The 8,390-nt window shown below is 42.5% G+C and overlaps 1 long non-coding RNA gene and 1 pseudogene across 1 annotated transcript; both read left to right on the plus strand.

Moving 5' to 3' along the window:
- The first annotated feature begins 1,019 nt into the window (after window positions 1-1,019).
- LOC118525960 (uncharacterized) lies at window positions 1,020-6,087 on the plus strand. Its single transcript, XR_013448565.1, has 3 exons — window positions 1,020-1,129; window positions 3,139-3,263; window positions 5,794-6,087. It is a non-coding gene; the product is annotated as an uncharacterized LOC118525960 (long non-coding RNA).
- Window positions 6,088-6,881: 794 nt separating this feature from the next.
- LOC144378789 (large ribosomal subunit protein eL6 pseudogene) lies at window positions 6,882-7,892 on the plus strand (annotated as a pseudogene).
- The last annotated feature ends 498 nt before the right edge of the window (window positions 7,893-8,390 follow it).

An 8,390-nucleotide genomic window follows, 5' to 3' on the forward strand; every position in this document is an offset into this window, starting at 1 on the left:
AGAAGAAGACTTGGGTCTGGTTTATAGATGGAATATTCTGCATGATACCCAGGCACCATCCAAAAGTAAACAGCTGCAACACAACAGTCCCTCTCTGGGACATCCCTGAAGGACAGTGGTGAAGGGAAATTCTCCCAGTGGGCAGAACTTTGAACAGTGTGCCTGTTTGTTCACTTTTCTTGGAATGAGAAATGTCCAGATGTGCAATTATATACCAATTTGTCAGTTGTGGCCAATAGTGTGGTTGAATGGTCAGTGACTCAGAAGGAAATGATTGGATAATTAGTGACAAAGTCATTTGGAGAACTATGTGTAAAGACCTCAATGAATGGGCAAAAAATGTGAGGATATTTGTGTCCCATGTGAATGTTCACTGAAGGGTGACCTCATCAGAAGGGTTTTTTTTTTTTTAAGATTTATTTATTTATTTGAGAGAGAGAGAGAGTGCGAGCGGGGGAAGGGACAAAGGGAGAGGGAGAGAATCCTCAAGCAGACTCCCTGGTGAGTGCAGAGCCCAACGCGGGGCTTGATCCCACGATCCTGAGATCATGACATGAGCAGAAATCAAGAGTTGGATGCTTAACTGACCGAGTGCCCCAGGTGCCCAGGCAGGAGAGGGTTTTAATAATTGTGTAGATAGGATGACCTGTTCTGTGTATACCAGTCAGCCTCTTTCCCCAGCCACTCCTGTCATCACCCACTGGGCTCATGAGCCAAGTGGCCATGGTGGCAGAGATCGAGGTTATGTATGTGTTCAGCAACATGGATTTCCACTCATCAAGGGCAATCTAACTATGGCCACTATTTGAGTATCCAGGCATTCTTGGCTCTATTAGACTCAGAAGCCCAAGTCACAGTAATTCTAGGCAACTCTTCTAAATTCCTTAAGGGAGACTGTTATAATGTATGGGCATAACAGGTAAAACAAATTAAACTAGATATGTCTATTGATAATATATTTCTAAAACAATTGCCAGTGGTGGTGGCCCTTCTGTTTCTCTTTTTTGCTATTATGGCTATAGATGTCCTCACCCAGCCACATGCCTGTTGGAATAATCCCAAATTCCTAGCCTTTCTCATGGGAACCACCAAAAGGGAACCTGTCCAACTGTCTTTTTCAGTGAAAACAGTAAGTCCACCACAGTATCAGCTAACTCAATGGACAGAGGGCCTTCACTGGTGATATGCTGGATAGTGGGGTCATTAGGCCCACCATCTCACCCTTTAATCTGGCCAGTGTTAAGACTGGCTTCCAATGAGTAGAGATTTACAATTGATTATCAAAACTTAAATGCACAGGTTCTTGCCATTAAGGTTCCTGATATTATAGAGATGATAGATGCCATCTGAAAACCTTAGGACGCCTACTTTGCTGTTCCAGATCTAGGCAACATGCTTTACTTGGTCCTTATAACTGAATACTCACAACCTTAATTTGATTTTCATTTTGAGGGCACCCAGTCTACCTTTACTCGGCTGCCCGGGGTTATCTAAATAACCCGACTATCATCTATAATCTATTCAGACAAAATCTAAATTTACCCAGATTCACCCATTACTGCCTTTGACATGAGACTCTACTAAGGAGACCTCCTGACGTTGCCATCTGGGATACTTACATCTAATAGTAACACAACATTTACAGCAGGGAGGGTGGGCTGTTGCCTCACATAAGATCCAAGGACCTGCCATTTTTGTTCAGTTTCTTAGCATAGTGAGCTGAGGGGTGCAAAATTCCTCTCACGGTAAAACATCAACTCCATACAATGACCTACTACACGGCAGCAGGCACAACATATGTTAGGTCTCTTCACCTTTTGGAAGCAACACATTTCACACTTATCCATTCTACTTAGGCCTATTTATGCTGTTACATGTAAATTGACTTCTTTCCCTTGGTGAGAACCTCAACAGACTGCCTTACAAATGACTCAGCAAGCCATACAGCAGGTCTTGTCCTTAGTCTCTGCAGCATCAGATTTGTGGGTTGAATCATTGGCAATGCCTGATTATGCCTCATGGAATCTCCGGACTAAGCATGGCTCTATGGGGATCTGGACCAGACATCTGCCCCAGACAGCAGCTCAGTATAAGTTACTTGAGGGCTAATTTTTGGCAGTCCACTGGGCCCTTTTAGAGACAGAGGTATTAATGGGCTGACAGCCAATACTGCTTCGTATACAAGTCCCCATCCTGCTGTGGATCAGGAATTCAACCCAGCAGAGGCTTGGCATGGCCACTGAGGACTCACTGTTAAGTTGGGAATGGTACCTTTCAGGAAAGGGCTAAACCTGATGTCAAGGGCCTTTTTAAATTACAGGAGGATGTGACTTCCCTCCCAACTCAAGTGCAACTAGTGGCACTCCCACAGTTGGTTCCTTTAGCAGTTTTGGAAGCCCCTTGGGACCCACCTTCTGACATGGAAAGAGAGTTGGTGTTCTTCACCGATGGCAGTACCACCACTGTATGCAATGCAGCCTGCTGGAAGGCCACAGCATATCATCCTGCTAGTGGCATATCCCTAGTCAGGGAGGGCTCTCCTGTCTCGGCCCGACTGGCAGAATTGGTGGCCGTGCACTTGCCTCTACAATGGCCAGGTTGTAGAGACTCCCAAGAACATACATTTTTGATGATTCCTGGGCAGTAGCCAATGGGCTTGCAGTGTGGTCTGCACAATGGCAAAAAGATAATTTCATGATTTAAGGAAAGCCCCTCTGGAGTGCCTCCACTTAGGAGGAAATAGCCAATTTGTACATAAGGATTATGGTCAATAATATCTCGGCATACACATGCTAACAAACACAAGAAACACATTATAATAACATTGCAGACTCATCCAAATTACATACGGGTTCCAAATGAGCCACCTTTTGGAGTACCAAACACAGCCCTGGACACAGCTAATCCTCTAGAGATGCCATATCCATAGCAGAGTGGGCCCATATTATATCAGGCCATAAGAGAGTGACGGCACTCCCTGGGCATACAGGTGCAGCATCCCCCCCCCCCCCCGCTTTAGCCAAAGTGGTGGCAGGTAAGTGCCCCTTTTGGTCCCAAAGAAAACTCTGAAAAGTTCCCAGGTGGGGACATGTGCCCCTTGGTGACAGAACTTACTTGGTGGAAAACTGATTTTACCAGACCACTGCTGCTTTCTGCTGGAGCTCCCAGGTATGCTGCCACCATCATAGAACCTTCACTGGACTTCTGCTGGCTGCTCTTTCCAAAAACGCTGCTTCCCATCATAGAATCTCCTCCTTAACCAGGTATGTGTGTGTCCCCTTTGGCCCATGAGACATTGTAGATTTAGATCAAGGTACCCATTTCACCTCCTAAGCTGATTAGACAGGGGCTCCAGAAACATGGAGTCTAGTGGAATTTCCACCTAGCCTATGGTTCTCAAAGGGCTGGACTTATAGAGAGGCAAGTGATTGCTGTTCCTATTGTCGAGGCATCACAGGACGGATTGTGAGTTTACCCAAACTATTCTATGATGATGCTGTCTTGGCATTCATTTTGTGTGGCCAAATGGCCTACAAGAGCCTTGGACTGACACTAGTCCCCTCCAACAAATTCATGCCCTAGAGAACAGCTATAAGCAAATGTAAATTCTTGGTAGGATCCTCTCCCCTGAACCCCCAAATCCTTGTGAGCAACAGTCTCCCTTGCTTTCCAGAGCCTTTCCTTTGGTGTCCCTTAAGATAAGAGCCTTGTGGAGCTTACCAAAACCTGCCTCTTTTCGGCTTGAATTGACCAATCTGACCTTAGTCCAAGAACCCCAAAGCCCTCCTTCCACGGAAAGCATGTGCCCCAGGTCCTGCTGCTTACTCTTTGCCTTCACCCTGTCTTGACCTCCCCTGTGGCCCCTCTCTACATGCTGTGTACTTTCTCCAGGCCCTGTGAGTACTAAACTTCTCTATTTCAGTTTCCCTTGTGGTCCTTTTGTTGAACTACAGCCTGCCATGGCATACCCTGGTGTTGTACTTAATAAATATTAATTACATGTTAATTTAACAAATTCACAACGAAGTTCATTCAAGTTGTTTTGTAGTTCTCCCTTCTATTTCTCAAGTTTAAGAAAATTAATATAGACTCAGGGCTTACAATAGTGAGAAGCCTACTCTGGGGCTTCAGGTGACCTTAAGGACCATTCTGTCCGCCCAATTCACACCAACTTCCATACAGTTCCATGCAGTTTTTGTCCTTTACCCTTCATCACTGCCAAGACTGGGCAACACTGGTGTCAAAGGAAATATTAGCAGAGCAAACTCTTGGCAGTTTGCACAGCATAGGGATCAAAGTGTGAGAGTGAGGACAAATGGCAGTTGAGGCCTATGGTCAGTTTAGGAAAGAAAACAACATGGTCTTCTTTCAGGATACGCCTTAGTTTCTCTTTTAGCTTCTGAGAAGCTTTTCTGTGTGTCTCATTTTTTCCCCCACTTTCTTAATGATATTTTATGCTTTCACTGTATTTCTTTGGCCAGTTAATTAGGCTCTTTTTTTTTTTTCCCTAGAAAGACAGGAGCTTTAATTTCCTACTTTCGGAGAGACTCACATTGGCTTACGTTATTTTAAATGTAGCAGCGACAGTATGTATTCTGTAATTTACACATGAATTGTAGCACAAATTCCATTTTTATTTATTGGGATTATAAAAAAAGTGAAAGTAAATTATGAGATAGTGTTACAGAAGTAGATAATTTATTCTTTTTGACATCCTTTTCTTACATCCATTATGCCATGTAGTATCTGGGAGGCTGTGTTGCTCATTTCCAGAGAGAATTCATTTTGTTTTAATGACAAATGCAGTTTAAGACTGAAGTAATTTTAACATCCTAATGTCTTTTTTCTATTGAGTTACCTTTCAATTCAAATGAAATGTGGTTCAGTTGCCTTCTGGCAGTTGCTGCTCCTTACTTCCCCTCTCCCACCCTTTTCTGTTTCTGCCCCCTTCTCTCATCTCAAGTAATGACTATATTCTTCTATTCTATCTTCTAGAAACATTTCTGTTTTGTCATTACATTTAAATCTAAAATCTTCCTAAAGTCATTTTTTGTGATAGTAATGTAGAAGTCAAATTGTATTTTATTCCATATGGCTATCCAATTGACCCAGCACCACTTATTTAAAACAAACAAACAAACAAACAAACAAACAAACAAACATACAAACATTTTCTGACTGTTCTGCATTGCCACATTTGTGGTAAAAAAATATATACAGTTCCTGAGATTAAGAATTCCTCATATTGGGGTGGGGGGATGGGTTAGCCTGGTGATGGGTATTAAGGAGGGCACGTTCTGCATGGAGCAAACAATGAATCATGGAACACTACATCAAAAACTAATGATGTAATGTATGGTTATTAACATAACATAATAAAAAATATTCTGATTATAAAAAAATATATATACAGTTCCTTTATTTCTCTTGTCTATATTATGTCCTATTTTCCTGTTTGTCTATTCTTAAACAGTACCACACTGTCTTAATTACGGTAGCTTTACATTGTCTTGATATCAGATAGAGCAGGTCTTCCACCTCTGACTTTCTTTAGAAACATCCTGGCTTTTTTCTGTTCTTTGCCTTTTTTTTTGGGAGGGAGAGAGAGAGGGCAGGGGAAGGGGCAGAAAGAGAGAGAGAGAGAGAATCTGAAGCAGGCTCCACGCCCAGCACGAGCCCGATGCAGGGCTTGATCTCACAACCCTGAGCCCAAATCAAGTCAGATGTTTAACCGACTAAGCCACCCAGGCACCCCAGTCTGTACTTTCTAATTGATTAAGTTTTTCTTTTCAGCTTATCTCTGAACTCAGGCAGAGACTCTTGGGGCAAAGCATTCTGTGATATGAACCGAAACTACTTCCTCGAGCAATAATGACTAATACGAGCCAGCAAGATCCCATGTGATGGACCCCAAAACAACCATCAACCTGACCTTCTTGCCCAGCTGCACATACCCACTGACCTTTGTCCCACATTTCCCTTCTATAAACCAAGAAGTGTTTTTAGCACTTTGGAGACAGTCTTTGAGATGTTATTCCGCTGTCTTCTGGTGTTGACCTCACTGAAATAAACTCCTTTCTTGTCTCACCATCGCTTGCCTCTCTGCCTTTGGGTATTGTCAGTGGCGAGTGGCTGAACCTGGTCTGTTTGGGATCCCTAGAGCCGGGTGCTCCTGCACCCCTGCGCCCTGGTCACCTTGCAGCCCTGAAGCAGGCCCCCACAACCTGCGAATGAACGGATGTGTATGAGTTCTAAAAAAATTCTGTTTACATAAAATAAGAGACTGGCTTGGGAGCTAAAGTTTGTTGAACGCTACTTTGGACAAACAGGTTTATTTATTATACCCTAATGCAGTCTTCTTTTACTTCTTCATTAGTATTTATTGTTTTCTATTTAACAATTATTTGCTTATGTCAATATGTGAAGCTATTTTCTTCTGTTGTCTTATTCCTTGTTTCATTTTATTTTTACATTTCACATTTAGAGAGACTATCCATGAAGAATAAATATTTTTCTTTTGTATGGAGGTCAGTATTCATTTTTATCTATATATCCATATTTCTTTGCAACATTCATTTAAGAGTTCATCTTTTCCCCAGCTTTGTTACAAATCAGATCGCTTTATGTTTGTGAATTTTTTGAGCCCTCTGGCCTGTTCCATTTTTCTATTTCTCTATTCTTTTTCCAACCCAGGATGTTTATTTAATAATAGAGCTTAAAAGTAAATCTTTATATAAGCTAGTTAATTCCTGCAACTTTGTTCTCCATGATTATCTTGGCTATATTTACCCTATGAAGTTCCCTATTGCTAAGTAACAAAATAAGACACAAACTTTGTGTCTTAAAATGACGAAATTTATTGTTCTTTTCCATTTTGCAAGATGGCGTGTGAAAAGGCTGAGAAGCCAGATACTGAAGAGAAGAAACCTGAAGTCAAGAAGGCTGACGCTGGCGGCAAGATTAAGAAAGGTAACCTCAAGGCTAAAACACCAAAGAAAGGGAAGCCCCACTGCAGCCAAAACCCTGTCCTAGCTGGAAGAATTGGAATATATTTCCCATCAGCTATGTATTCCAGAAAGGCCATGTACAATAGGAAGTATTCAGCAGCTAAATCCAGAGTTGAAAAGAAAAAGGAGAAGGTTCTTGCTACTGTCACAAAACCAGTTGGTGGTGACAAGAATGGTGGTACCTGAGTGGTTAAACTTCACAAAATGTCTAGGTATTATCCTACTGAAGATGTGGCTTGAAAGCTTTTGAGCCACGGCAAAAAAAACCAACAACAAAAACCTTTCAGTCAGCATGTGAGAAAACTGCAAGCTAGTGTCACTCCTGGCCCCATTGTGATCATCCTCACTGGGCTCCACAGAGGCAAGAGGGTGGTTTTCCTGAAGCATTTGAGCAGTGGCTCGCTACTTGTGACTGGACCTCCGGCCCTCCGTCGAGTTCCTCTACGTAGAACACACCAGAAATCTGTCATTGCCACCTGCACCAAAATTGCTATCAGCAATGTGAAAATTCCCAAGCATCTCACTGATGCTTACTTCAAGAAGAAGCTGTGTAAACCCAGACACCGGGAAGGTCTTTGACAGGGAGAAAGAGAAATGTGAGATTATAGAGCAGAGCAAGGTTGATCAGAAAGCTGTGGACTCGCAAATTCTGCCAAAACTCAAAGCTGTTCCTCAGCTTCAGGGCTACCTCTGCTCTGCGTTTTCTCCCACAAATGGAGTTTACCCTCACAAACTGGTGTTCTACATTTCTTACAAAGAACCTCATTAAATAACTGATCTGTTAAAACAATAACGACAACAACAACAAAATTTATTATCCTCCAGGTCTGTGGGTCTGAAGTCAAGGATGGCATTTTTGGGCTCCTTGTTCAGAGTCTCTCAAGGCTGAAATCAAGGTGTCAGCTGGCTGTACTCTCATCTGGAGCCTGAGGTCCTCTTTGAAGCTCATTTGTGTTGTTGGCTGAATTAAGGCCATTCAGTCCTTAGTTATAGGACTAAGGGCCCTATTTGCCTGTTGGCTATTGGCAAGTTGTTCTTAGCTCCTTGTGGTCACTTTCTGTTGCTTATGCGTTTCCCTCTTCATCTTTTTTTTCCTTTCACTTTATCATTTATAAAGCCATACAATGGGTTGCAAAGAAAGGAAGCAGCTGTACAGGAATTGGTCAGCATCGGTGTACAATACATTTATGTCCAGGATAAGTAGCACAGGTCAGGATTTATATAAGGTGGCACTTCATCTTTAGAGCCAGTAACAGTGTACTGAGTTTTCTGAGTTTCAAAACTTTCTGACTTTCTTTTCTGTCACCAGTGGGAGAAAGCTTTCCTTTTTAAGAGCTCATGTGATGAAACCAGGCCCACCCAGATAATCTCCTTATGTTAAGG

The sequence above is a fragment of the Halichoerus grypus genome, chromosome 6 (genome assembly GCF_964656455.1).
Source record: "Halichoerus grypus chromosome 6, mHalGry1.hap1.1, whole genome shotgun sequence".
Classification (NCBI taxonomy): Eukaryota; Metazoa; Chordata; class Mammalia; order Carnivora; family Phocidae; genus Halichoerus; species Halichoerus grypus.